Here is a 10,969-nt window from a genome sequence, read left to right as displayed (position 1 = left end):
GGGTGGGCTGCTCAGTGGTTGTAACTGGGGAGGAATGACCTCCCCAAAAACAGAGCAGGGTGTGCTCATTTGGTGCTCTTCAGAGTAGCAGGAAGTAGGCTGTGATGGTAACAGTGGTGGACAGATGTTGGTTCTTCCTCCTCTTGGAGGCAGCAGTGGCAGGGGTATTCTGAAGCTTCTTCTTCCTCTGAGACTGAGTGTGTCATGCACACCTGGCACCCTGCAAAGTGCTGGGGAGTAGCCTTGCAATTGTATTGTTAGCTGGGGGGATGCTGGCACTTCCTCCTCCTCTGAGGTTGGGTGGGTCAGGCTCAACTGGCACCCTACAGAATAGTGGGGAGCAGCCTACAATGGTAGTGGTGGAGGTGGTATGCAGTTCTTCCTCCTCTTCTGAAGCCAGGTCAGTAAATAGTGCTTTTGTTTAGGCATCATCTATTGTTAGTTTTCTAAAAAGCTCCCAGATATATTTAATCTTATATTTATTTAAAACTGTATTACCCAAATATGTTCACTGGAACATTGTTTGATACCAGAAAATTGGGAAAAATTGAAATGGCCATCAAATATGGGATTGGTTAAATAAAAGAAAAAAAAAGACATAAGCAATGACATGCCTTAGCATCTAATTCAGACTAGTGGTTTTGAGAGTCACACTAATTAGTCCTGGGTTGAAATCCTAGCTCGGCCATTTCCATGTTGTGTGATCACAGGCAGATTAATTTTCTAAGCCTCAATTTTTTTCTTTATGAATTCAGGATCACTATAGGTACCTTATTGTGAGGACTTACCTGGAACTTGGAAAATGCTCAATGGGGCCTTGGACAATTTGGTACATGATTGGTGTTTAGTATTTGTTGAATGACAAGCAAATTTTTAAAAAAAGTTATATGTTATGTTATGGCAGCTGGAGAATACTACTGATAACATCATTAAGTGAAAAAAAGATAGTTACTATAGTATCAATATTATTTTAGAGATTTATTTATTTATGCATACAAGAAATGGGGTGTAGGCCAGAGGTGCAGGAGGTGAGAGGATTCACCAGAGACAGTGGGGAACAGAACAGGTGGATTGAAATACACTAATGAGGGGAGAAGTGCATGAGACAGGAGAGGTCTGCTGAGCCATGTGGCTTAGCTCTCTGGCTGGGGATCAAACTTATGCTGCAGTGGCTGCCAATAGCTTCTTAGTGCTGAGACTTAACCCCTTGTGCCACCAGGGAGGCCCTCTATCTTAAAAATACATATATATCTTTAAATATATTATATATAATATATATTCCATTTATCCATCTATTGAGAAAAGAAAGTTATTGAAATGTAAATTATTATCTCCAGATCAGATTCTGTGAGATTTTTCATTTCTATTTTATGTCTACCAGTCTTCTGGAGTCACTTATTTCTGCAATAATGAAATGTATTGGTAACAGCAGGACCTATAGTCTTCTTATACACTTGTTTATGAATCAATATAAGCTAAAATCAGTTTCCTAGCCACTGGTCTCAACTCCTATAGCTGTTATTTTCAGTACTTCTGCTTGGCATGTAGCCTTCGGTCTTCCACTTTTATGCCCCTATTATACCATAAACACAAGACCAGTGTGTGGTAAACAACATCTATTAAAGTGGTGAGGGGGTAGGCATATTTCCATACAACATCTAATAGGAAATAATTTAAAACTGAACACTGACATATTAAAGAGAATCTTTTACTGGCTGTCTTGTATCCTAGGTCTCAGCCTTCCACTATTTTGCCAGATTCTATTCCTCAAGTCAAGAACTTTTCCTTTGCATTTAATGTCTCTTTTCCTAGTTCCTGGAATACTCAGCTTCTTTCTCCAGACTAATTCCTAAAAAAAATATCAAATCCAAGCTCTTCTTATATATAATTAAATTCTTAGTCCCTAGCCTGGAGCTGACCCACATGGTGCAGCAGACTTCCCCTGACTTGCCCACTGCTCCCCTCAGCAGTGCATTTCAGTCAGTCTGCTGTTCTGATCCCCACTCTGTCTCTGGTGAATCATCTCACCCCCCATACCTCTGGCCTGTACCCCAGTTCTTATATGCATAAATAAATAAATCTTTTAAGAAAAAGTTTATTTAGGAGAATTTTTTCTAAATAAAAACCCATGAATCCCTGATTTGCTCCCTTAGCTAAGCAAATAGAGAGCATAAAGTGATGGATTTTCCCTTAATTGGAAATTTGTTGGTATCTGGAAAGGAAGAATATTCAAATTATTTGGTATACTCTTTTCCAATCAGCAAACTCAAGAGGTAATATTTTCTGTGACTGCTACAGTTATTTTGGAAATGTTCTATAATGAGTATGTATTCTTTAATAAAATAGAATACAGTGAATATTATTAAATGTGGTTGATGAATACTTCTAAAATATTGTTTTTATTTAAAAAAAAAAACAATTCATATGTCAGCTCTGTTCTTGCGTTAAGTCCTTCCACTCTCACCCAAACTCTTGCCTTTCCGTCTTTTTTTTCTCCCTCCCTCCCAGTCTCCCTCTCTTTCTGTTTGCATGTAACAGTGGTATAAAAAGAGCAAATGAACTTAAATGCAAAAAGAGATCTCTGAAGTATAGGGGGATTCCAATAAATTTAAATTTTACTTGTTATTGATGAAAATTGTACAAATGCCTTTCTCAATTGTGAATATTCACTTAAATGAAACTAAACTGGAGTAAAAATTCAAAATTTACTTAGAATTTGTATAAAGGAGGATCTTATGCATTTCATCACTAAAAATAAAGTACATAAACAAATCCACATTTTTAGATCTAGTGAATGGCTTTATACATTATATCAAATTAAAAACACTTTGTTATAGCAGAAAATGTATATACATTTCTAACTCTTAGAAATAAAATTTTACAGTTCTTGGCATAGAGAATTCAATACTTACTTACATGTGCAATAAGCTAGTATGTTAATACCAAAATGATATGTTTAGAAATTTCTGATAGCATTTGGAAGGGAAGAAGCCCTCATTTAAAAAAAAAATATGTGCATTTTTACTTAATGCAAAAAAGCCACAATTATATATCCTTTAGACATTCATTTTCTAAACTGGATAACACTGTCTCTTTATGGCAGAAACTGATTATTGAAGTTTTGTTCAAATATTTTAAAACTATTTCATCCTTAATAATATACCAGTTAAGTATAGAGATATTTGCATGGAAGCAATATCGCTCTGGGTTTCTAAGATGGGAGAAGTTGTGTTAATAATTAACTATAAGGAATAATACACATTTGTGTGTGTGATCACATAAAATTACAATCGCAGATGCTTTGAATCAGCTATACAGCCCAATGACTGCTCCAGAGAGTTCAAGAACTAAGCTTACTGGCCACTGAGGAGAAATAATAGGAGGGATCATGTCTGCGTTGGGAGTACAACTTCCCAATTCATGCTGAGGGAAACCCAGGACATTGTGAAATTCAATGGAGAAAATTTCCTTACAAGGTAGGGGCCCGAAGCCCAATCCAGGGCAGTGGCAGGTCCATAGACTCTGATCCAGAAAATGAGGAACCTTGCAATTGGTGTGGCTTCACCACTGAAAACTCCCTCTTCTCCCACCTCCCAGAAGAGATCAAAGAAAAGCCAGGCTGAGCCAGATATGACTCAATAAATCCTCAACATCAGAAAGGACTTTAGAGTGCACTCACAAACCCCATGGAAAGGCATACTAAGGGTGCATATACTTCCCAGCCCTGCAGAAGTAGCACCAGAGGCAAGGGTAGGGCAACACCGGCAATTAGGGGCAGCTTTAGTGTTAAATAGGCACACATACACAATGTTGCCTCTAAGCCAACTGTAAACTATTCCTGGAGTGTCCGTTTGGTGGTCCTGACAATGTCCTTCCCATAGGGAGACCCAAGCTTCATATTGCATGACCCTTGGAAGAAAGGAAGAGGTTGGCTGGGAAGACAACCTAAGCACAGAATATAGTGTGCTGTGGAATGAAGCAAGAGGCAGAGATGACTAACACCACTCCTCAAACTAAGATCAATATTAAAGGACTAGAGTCACCTCCTACTTCTATAACACACCAGGGTAAATTAAGAAGACAAAAATCAATCCCCAGTGTACTAACCACATATACATGCCTAAATAACTACAAATAAGGCAATATACATGCCTTGGAAGCAAAGAACATTTCAACACAAGATGGAAAAGCAAAATGAGGACATAAGTCCCAGTACAAATATAAAGGAGACAGAAATAGAGAAACTATCCAACAACAACTTAAAAACAATATTAAAAATGTCAAAAGAAATACTGGAAGGTCAGTCAAAGGCAGATAGGTAGACACCGGATCTCAGAAAGGATATCCAGGAACATAGACCTTCACTGAATTTTTTTTAATACATAAAAAGATCACAAAAAGAAGGTCTAAATGAAATACAGACAAACTTAGTGTTTTAAATAAAATACAAAAGGCAGAAGAAAGATTTTTAGCTGTAGAAGACTCAAATTACACATTTAAAAGAGAGAGCGTCAAGACAAAGCAAAAATGAGGAAGCTCTAAATGAAATATCAGACTCAATTAGAAGAGGAAAACTAAGAATGATTGGGCTCCCAGAAGGGGAAAAAAAAGATGTAGGAGTAGAAGCCCTATTCAAAAAAAATAAATGAGAACTTCCCAAATGTACAGAATGAATTAAATATGGAAGTCCAGCAAGCAAAAAGAACACCTAAATTCCTAAATTCAGAAAAACCACACCCAGATACATTATTGTCAAGCTATCAAAAATCAAAGAAAAAATTTTGTAGGAAGCAAGTAAAACAAAAATCTTATAAGGACACCCAAATTAAGATTTTCCCAGCCCAGATACTCTTCAAGTAAGAAGAGAGGGAAAGGAAATGTTTGCAATTTTAAAAGACAATAATTGTCAGCCAAGAATTCTCTATTCTGCAAAATTATTAATTAGGTTTGAAAGGGATAATAGAAGTTTCCTCAGATAAACAGAAGGTAATGGAGTTTGCCACCACCAGACCTGCTCTTCTAGTAATATTAATAGGAGTGTTTCTATATGAAAAGAAAAACTGAAGAACAAACTCATTAGCAAAATGACAAGAGCAGTATAACACCAAGAGCAAGAATACTATGAGTTAACAACACCAAATACTAAGGGGAAGGAAGAAATGAGTAGAATCAGTATAGTCAAATATCAGAGAGCAGACACCAGCTCATAAAGGACCCAAAAGAGGAATCAAGTAAAACCCCCATGGTAACCACTAAACAGAAATCGAGAATAGATACAGATGAAAAACAAAGAAATAGATAGAAATAAAGACAGTCATCCTGAAAGAGTAAAGGGAAACAAAAGAAAAATTATATAACAGAAAAATAAAACAATCAAAAATCATAAACAAAATGACTGAGATAAAGAGTTCACCCTAAATGTGAATTGTCTGAATTCATAGATAAAAAGACAGGCTAAAGTTGAGAGAAAAATTCCAGCCATCAATATTTTTTTATTTACAAGATATCCATTTAAAAACAGAAAGATAAAAACAAACCAAAAATAACAGGCTGGAATAAGGTTATACATGCTAATAACTCAGAAAGTAAATCAGGAACTGCTATTTTCATATCCAATAAACCTGACTTTCAACTAAAAAAGATAATCAGTAACAAAGATGCACACTATATAACAATCAAGGAAACAACTCACCAAGAAGATATAACTCTTATTAAAATTAATGCTCCAAATATGGCAGCACCTAGTTATATAAAGCAACTATTAACAGTCCTAAAACATCACACCAACAAATATACAATCATTGCTGGAGACTTCAACACACTACTGACTCAAAGTGTAGATCATCCAGACAGAAAATTAGCCAAGAAATAAAGGTCTTAAATAAAGTATTAGTTAATAAAAAATTGCAGAATGGAAGTAAGATGATGGATGCACAAGAACCTTGAGTCATCACTTCCTTTAGGGCCATTGAAGATACAGACATCTGGAGGGAGCAGACATATTTGGAATGGTCCTGGGGATATGCAGACCAGTGTGTCAGTAGGGAGGAGAGACAGAAACTATCAGAAAGGGTAGGAGAGACTGAGAAACAGTATGTCAGGCACTATTCCAGTTCACCAGGAGTGATAACTGCCTTTCCCCCAAAATTACCCTATGCTTTCCAACTGCCCTGGTTCAGGACTGAGAACACACATTTCTCAGCCAGAATACAGACTATTCAGTGAAGGTCACCCTGGGGGATAGTGACTAGTTTTGGCAGCAGGGAGGACAATTAATTTGTCCCTACACAATCTCTAGGCCACCAGGGTTGTTTATGGCCCCTTTGGGGAATCGGCAGGGGTAAAATCCTATACTTTTCTTGATCTCTGAAACCTTCATGCTCCAGCATGTCCCTGCTCTGAAGGAGACTGTGGGTCCTGAGGGCTTTTCACTCACAGCGTTATATGCAAGGGACTTCTGGTCAGGTTTCAGAAAGACAGGAAGTCACTCACCCCATCTCTCTGCACAAATTTCAGGTTGTGTCATTGCTTACATATCCAGAAACTACTAGTTTTCTTAGTGAACACAATCTGTGAATGAAGGGCATCTTGATTGACAGAAACCAGGATGGGGAGTCAGAAGTGATATATGCCTCTCTCAGAGTACCCTCTCAGACTTCCCCTTGAAGATCCCAATTTGCCACTGCTGGAGAGGGCAGGACTCTTGGAAAGGAGACCTAAAAAAGCAAATTGGGCAGACAAAAGAATACAACACATGGGGCCTCCCTGGTGGCACAGCGGTTGGGCGCTGGGTTGTGAAGCTGCCCGCAGCCTCTGCGGCACCGGTTCGATCCCCGGCTGCTCCCCGGCCACCAAAGGAGGGTCCCACAAGGCACGCAGACCTCTCCTGCTGCCCGCTGCTCCCCTCAGCAGTGTACTTTGGTCCTTCTGCCTGCTCTGCTCCCCGCTCTGGCTCTGGTGAATTCTCTCGCCCTCCCGCGCTTCTGACTGTACCCAGTGCTTGAATAAATAAATAAATAAACAAACAAATAAATAAATAAATCTTTTTTTTTTTTAAAGAATACAACACATGACAACTTGAAAACTCAAGGGAAAATGACACTTCAAGCAGAGAAAAACTCTCCAGGATATAACCACCAAGGTATGGAAGATCTTATTTTCCTATCAAATAAAGAGTTCAATATTGCCACAATAAAAGAAATTCAAAGAAATGTAAGAAGATGCAGAAAACAAAAGAATGCCAGAAGAAATAAAATTAATCAATAGAAATCAAAGTTTAAAAAAGAAAATTCGGGAGTTGCAAGATGCAAAGATATGAATAGACAAGATAAAAAAAATCTGCTGAAAGCTATGAAAGCAGACTAGACCAAAAGGAAGATCAAAGCAGTGACTTGAAAATCATAATGCACAAAGGATTCAAAAGGGGAAGAGAGAAGGGAACAGAAAATTTATTCAAAGAAGTAATAGAGAAAAATACCTGAAACCCGTGGAAGGAACTAAATATACAAGTCTATGAAGCTAAAAGAACACCAAGTTACAAGCAAAATCCAACTCTCTGCTCTCTCCAGGAGACACAAAGTGCCAAAGGAAAACTTAGGCTGAAAGCGAAAGGTTGTAAAACAATTATACACAAATGAGACCTGAAAAATGACAGGGAAAGTCACACTTAGATATACCAGAGTCTCAACAAAAAGAAGGTAATAAGAGATAGTGATGGGCACTACATAAAGATAAAGGGATCAGTACATCAGGGACACAGAATATTTATCAGTATATATATATACCAAATGAAGAGCAACAAAATATATAAGGCAATTATTATAATATCTGAAATCAGACATAGGCAGAATCACAATATTAAAAGACTTCAATATCCCACTTTCAGCAATGGACAAATCAACCAGTCAGTAAACCAACAAGGTAATAATAGCATAAAACAAGAAATTTTAACACAGCGGCTTAACAGACATTTATAAAAAACTTCATTAACAAAACACTGAGTACACATTTTTCTCAAGTGCACGTGAAACATTCTCCAGAAATGACCACATGTTGGGTCACAAAACCTAAGTCACAAAACACATTCATAAAGATTTAAATAATATCAAGTTTCTTCTCTGTATACAATGGTATCAAACTAGATCAACAACAAAAAGAAATCAGAAAAACATATAATATGTGGAGACTGAACAATATACTACTGAATGACTGCTGGATTAACGAGGAAGTCAAAGAATAAAAAATTACCTAGAGATGAAAGAAAATGAAAATCATACCTTTCAGAAACTATGGGACACAGCAAAAGTAGAGCTTAGAATTATATTGTCATGAACCCACATTAAGAAAAAAAGAGACCTAATAATAAATAATATTTCCTATCACTTTAACAAACTAGAAAAAGAAGAAAAGGCAAAAGTTAATTGAATGAAAGAAGTAGCATTAGAGCAGAAATAAACAAAATTGGCATAAAAAAGACAGTCCATATGATAAATGAAAAATAATCAAATAGATAAAACTTTAACTAAATTCAGTGTGAAAAAATGGATAAAAGTATAATAAACAGAATCAGAAATGAAAGAGAAGAAATTACAAAAGACATTTCAGAAACACAGACGATCACAAGCAATTGTTACAAGCATCTCTATGGCAGTAAATTGAATAAACTAGAGGAAATCTACAACCTCCCATTTTGAATCAGAAAGAAATAGAAAACCTAGACAGAACAATTACAAACAAGAATAGTGAAACAACAAAAGCCCAGGTGTAGATGGTTATACTAAGATACAAATTTTCAACAAAATCTTAGCAATGTGAAACACTTATTTGAAGGAATATATGCATCCCTATGCTCATTTCACCACTATTAACAATAGCCAAGTTATGGAAATAACCTAAGTTCCCAAGGACAGGTGAATGGATTAAAAAAATCATATGTATATACACCTCAGCAACATCATTAAAGACTCATCACCCAAAGCAGTGATAGCAAAGGCAAAGGTAAACAGCTAGGACTACATCAAGTTAAAGAACTTCTGTACAGCAAAAGAGACAGTAACCAAAACAAAGAGACAAACCCAACGGCTGGGAGAAAACTTTTGCACACAACACTAATGATAAAGGACTGATCACAAAAATCTACAGAGCTGAAGAGACTCCACAAAAACAAAGTAAATAATCTAGTCAAAAAATGGGCAAAAGATCTAGAAAGGAACTCCTCCAAAGAGGAAATGCAAATGGCCAACAGGCATATGAAAAAATGTTCAGCATCACTTGTAATGAGATACCATCTTACACCAGTGAGGATGGCACATACTAAAATAACTAGCAACAACAAATGTTGGCGAGGTTATGGAGAAAAAGGAACTCTCCTGCACTGCTGGTGGGAGTGCAAACTGGTCCAACCACTATGGAGAGCTGTGTGGAGATTACTCAACCTGCTAAAGATGGAGTTTCCATATGATCCAGCAATTCCACTCCTAGGTATTTACCCAGAGGACACAGAATCATTAATTCAAAAGGGCACCTGCACCCCTACGTTTATAGCAGCACTATTTACAATAGCTAAGCTATAGAAACAACCCAAATGTCCAAAAATAGATGACTGGATCAAGAAGATGTGGTACATATATACACCATGGAATATTACTCAGCAATCAAAAAAGATAAACTCATGCAATTTGCAGCAACATGGATGGAGCTGGAAGGGATCATGCTCAGTGAAATAAGCCAGAAAGAAAAAGAAAAATACCAGATGGTCTCACTCATAGCAGGAATTTAGAAAACCTAAATGAGAGACCAGGAAAAAGACTAATTATAATAAAGTAAAAATCAAAATCAACAAGCAACTATAAACCAGAAACACATTACAGTGCAGTGGAGGAGGGATTAGGGTCAAAATAATTGGGATGGAACTGTATGGGGAATATAACCAAGATGAAAATGCATGTATTGTGCAAAAATGAAAAATGATGTAAAAATATATATTAAATAAATAAATACCCCTTCCCCCAAAATCATATGTATATACACTATGTAATACTACTTGATGGTTAAACAAGATGAACTTTTGCCACTTGTGTCAGCATGGATGGAACTGGAGGGGGTTATGTTTAGTAAGTAAGTAAAAAGGAGAAAAACAAATATCACGTTGTTTCACTAATATGTGGTATACAAAGAAACAAAACAAAGTATTCATCAAAACATTCAATAAAAAACACTAGAAATATGTCTGTGGAATTAAGATTAATAGCTAGTGAGGGGGAGGGTGAAGAACAAAGTGTGGAGAGGGCCCAGTGGACTATGCTGCAGGACTATGGGTAACTTGGTGGTACATGTGGGTTGGTGAAATCCATCTAAGGAGGTGTCATTCTATGTTCCTGGATCATATACATGTGTAAACCAATGTTAATGTAAGAAGAACAGTCAGGAGCAAACTTTGAGTTGATGGTGGTGCTTGCAGCCTTCTGGATAATAAGAAGGTGGGGCTTTCCATGATCCACCTTGTATGAAAGGGCTGATGGAAATAAGGGTGGTACTGGGGATTTTGGCAGTTAAACCTGGACTTTTCGCACTTAAACTGCAGGGCTTTTTAAAATTAAACTACTGGGATTTTGGCAGTTACAAAGTTAGACTTTTGGCAGTTATGCTGCTGGGACTCTGGCAGTTAAACTAGCTGGGGCTTTCACAATTAGCTGCTGGCAAGACGGGATAAATGGAGAAGCCATCAGATTGCCATGTTTGGCTTTATGTTGGACCTCAGTCTCACCTCAGTTGATTGTATCTGGGGTAGGGCAAATGGCATCTGGTCATTTGCCAGTCTATATATACCGTCTCAGGTCTCCATTTTTCAAATCCTGTGTAAATGAATTCTGTTATTGTTTCTCATGCTATGTCTGGTTTGGAATCATGTCCTGTGTTCTTAAGAGCCTGGGCAAAGATCCACCGTCAACTCTGTCCCCGGATTAATCGT

This window comes from Talpa europaea, assembly GCF_964194135.1.
Source record: "Talpa europaea genome assembly, chromosome: X".
Lineage (NCBI taxonomy): Eukaryota > Metazoa > Chordata > Mammalia > Eulipotyphla > Talpidae > Talpa > Talpa europaea.
Note: the sequence above shows the minus strand (reverse complement) of the source record.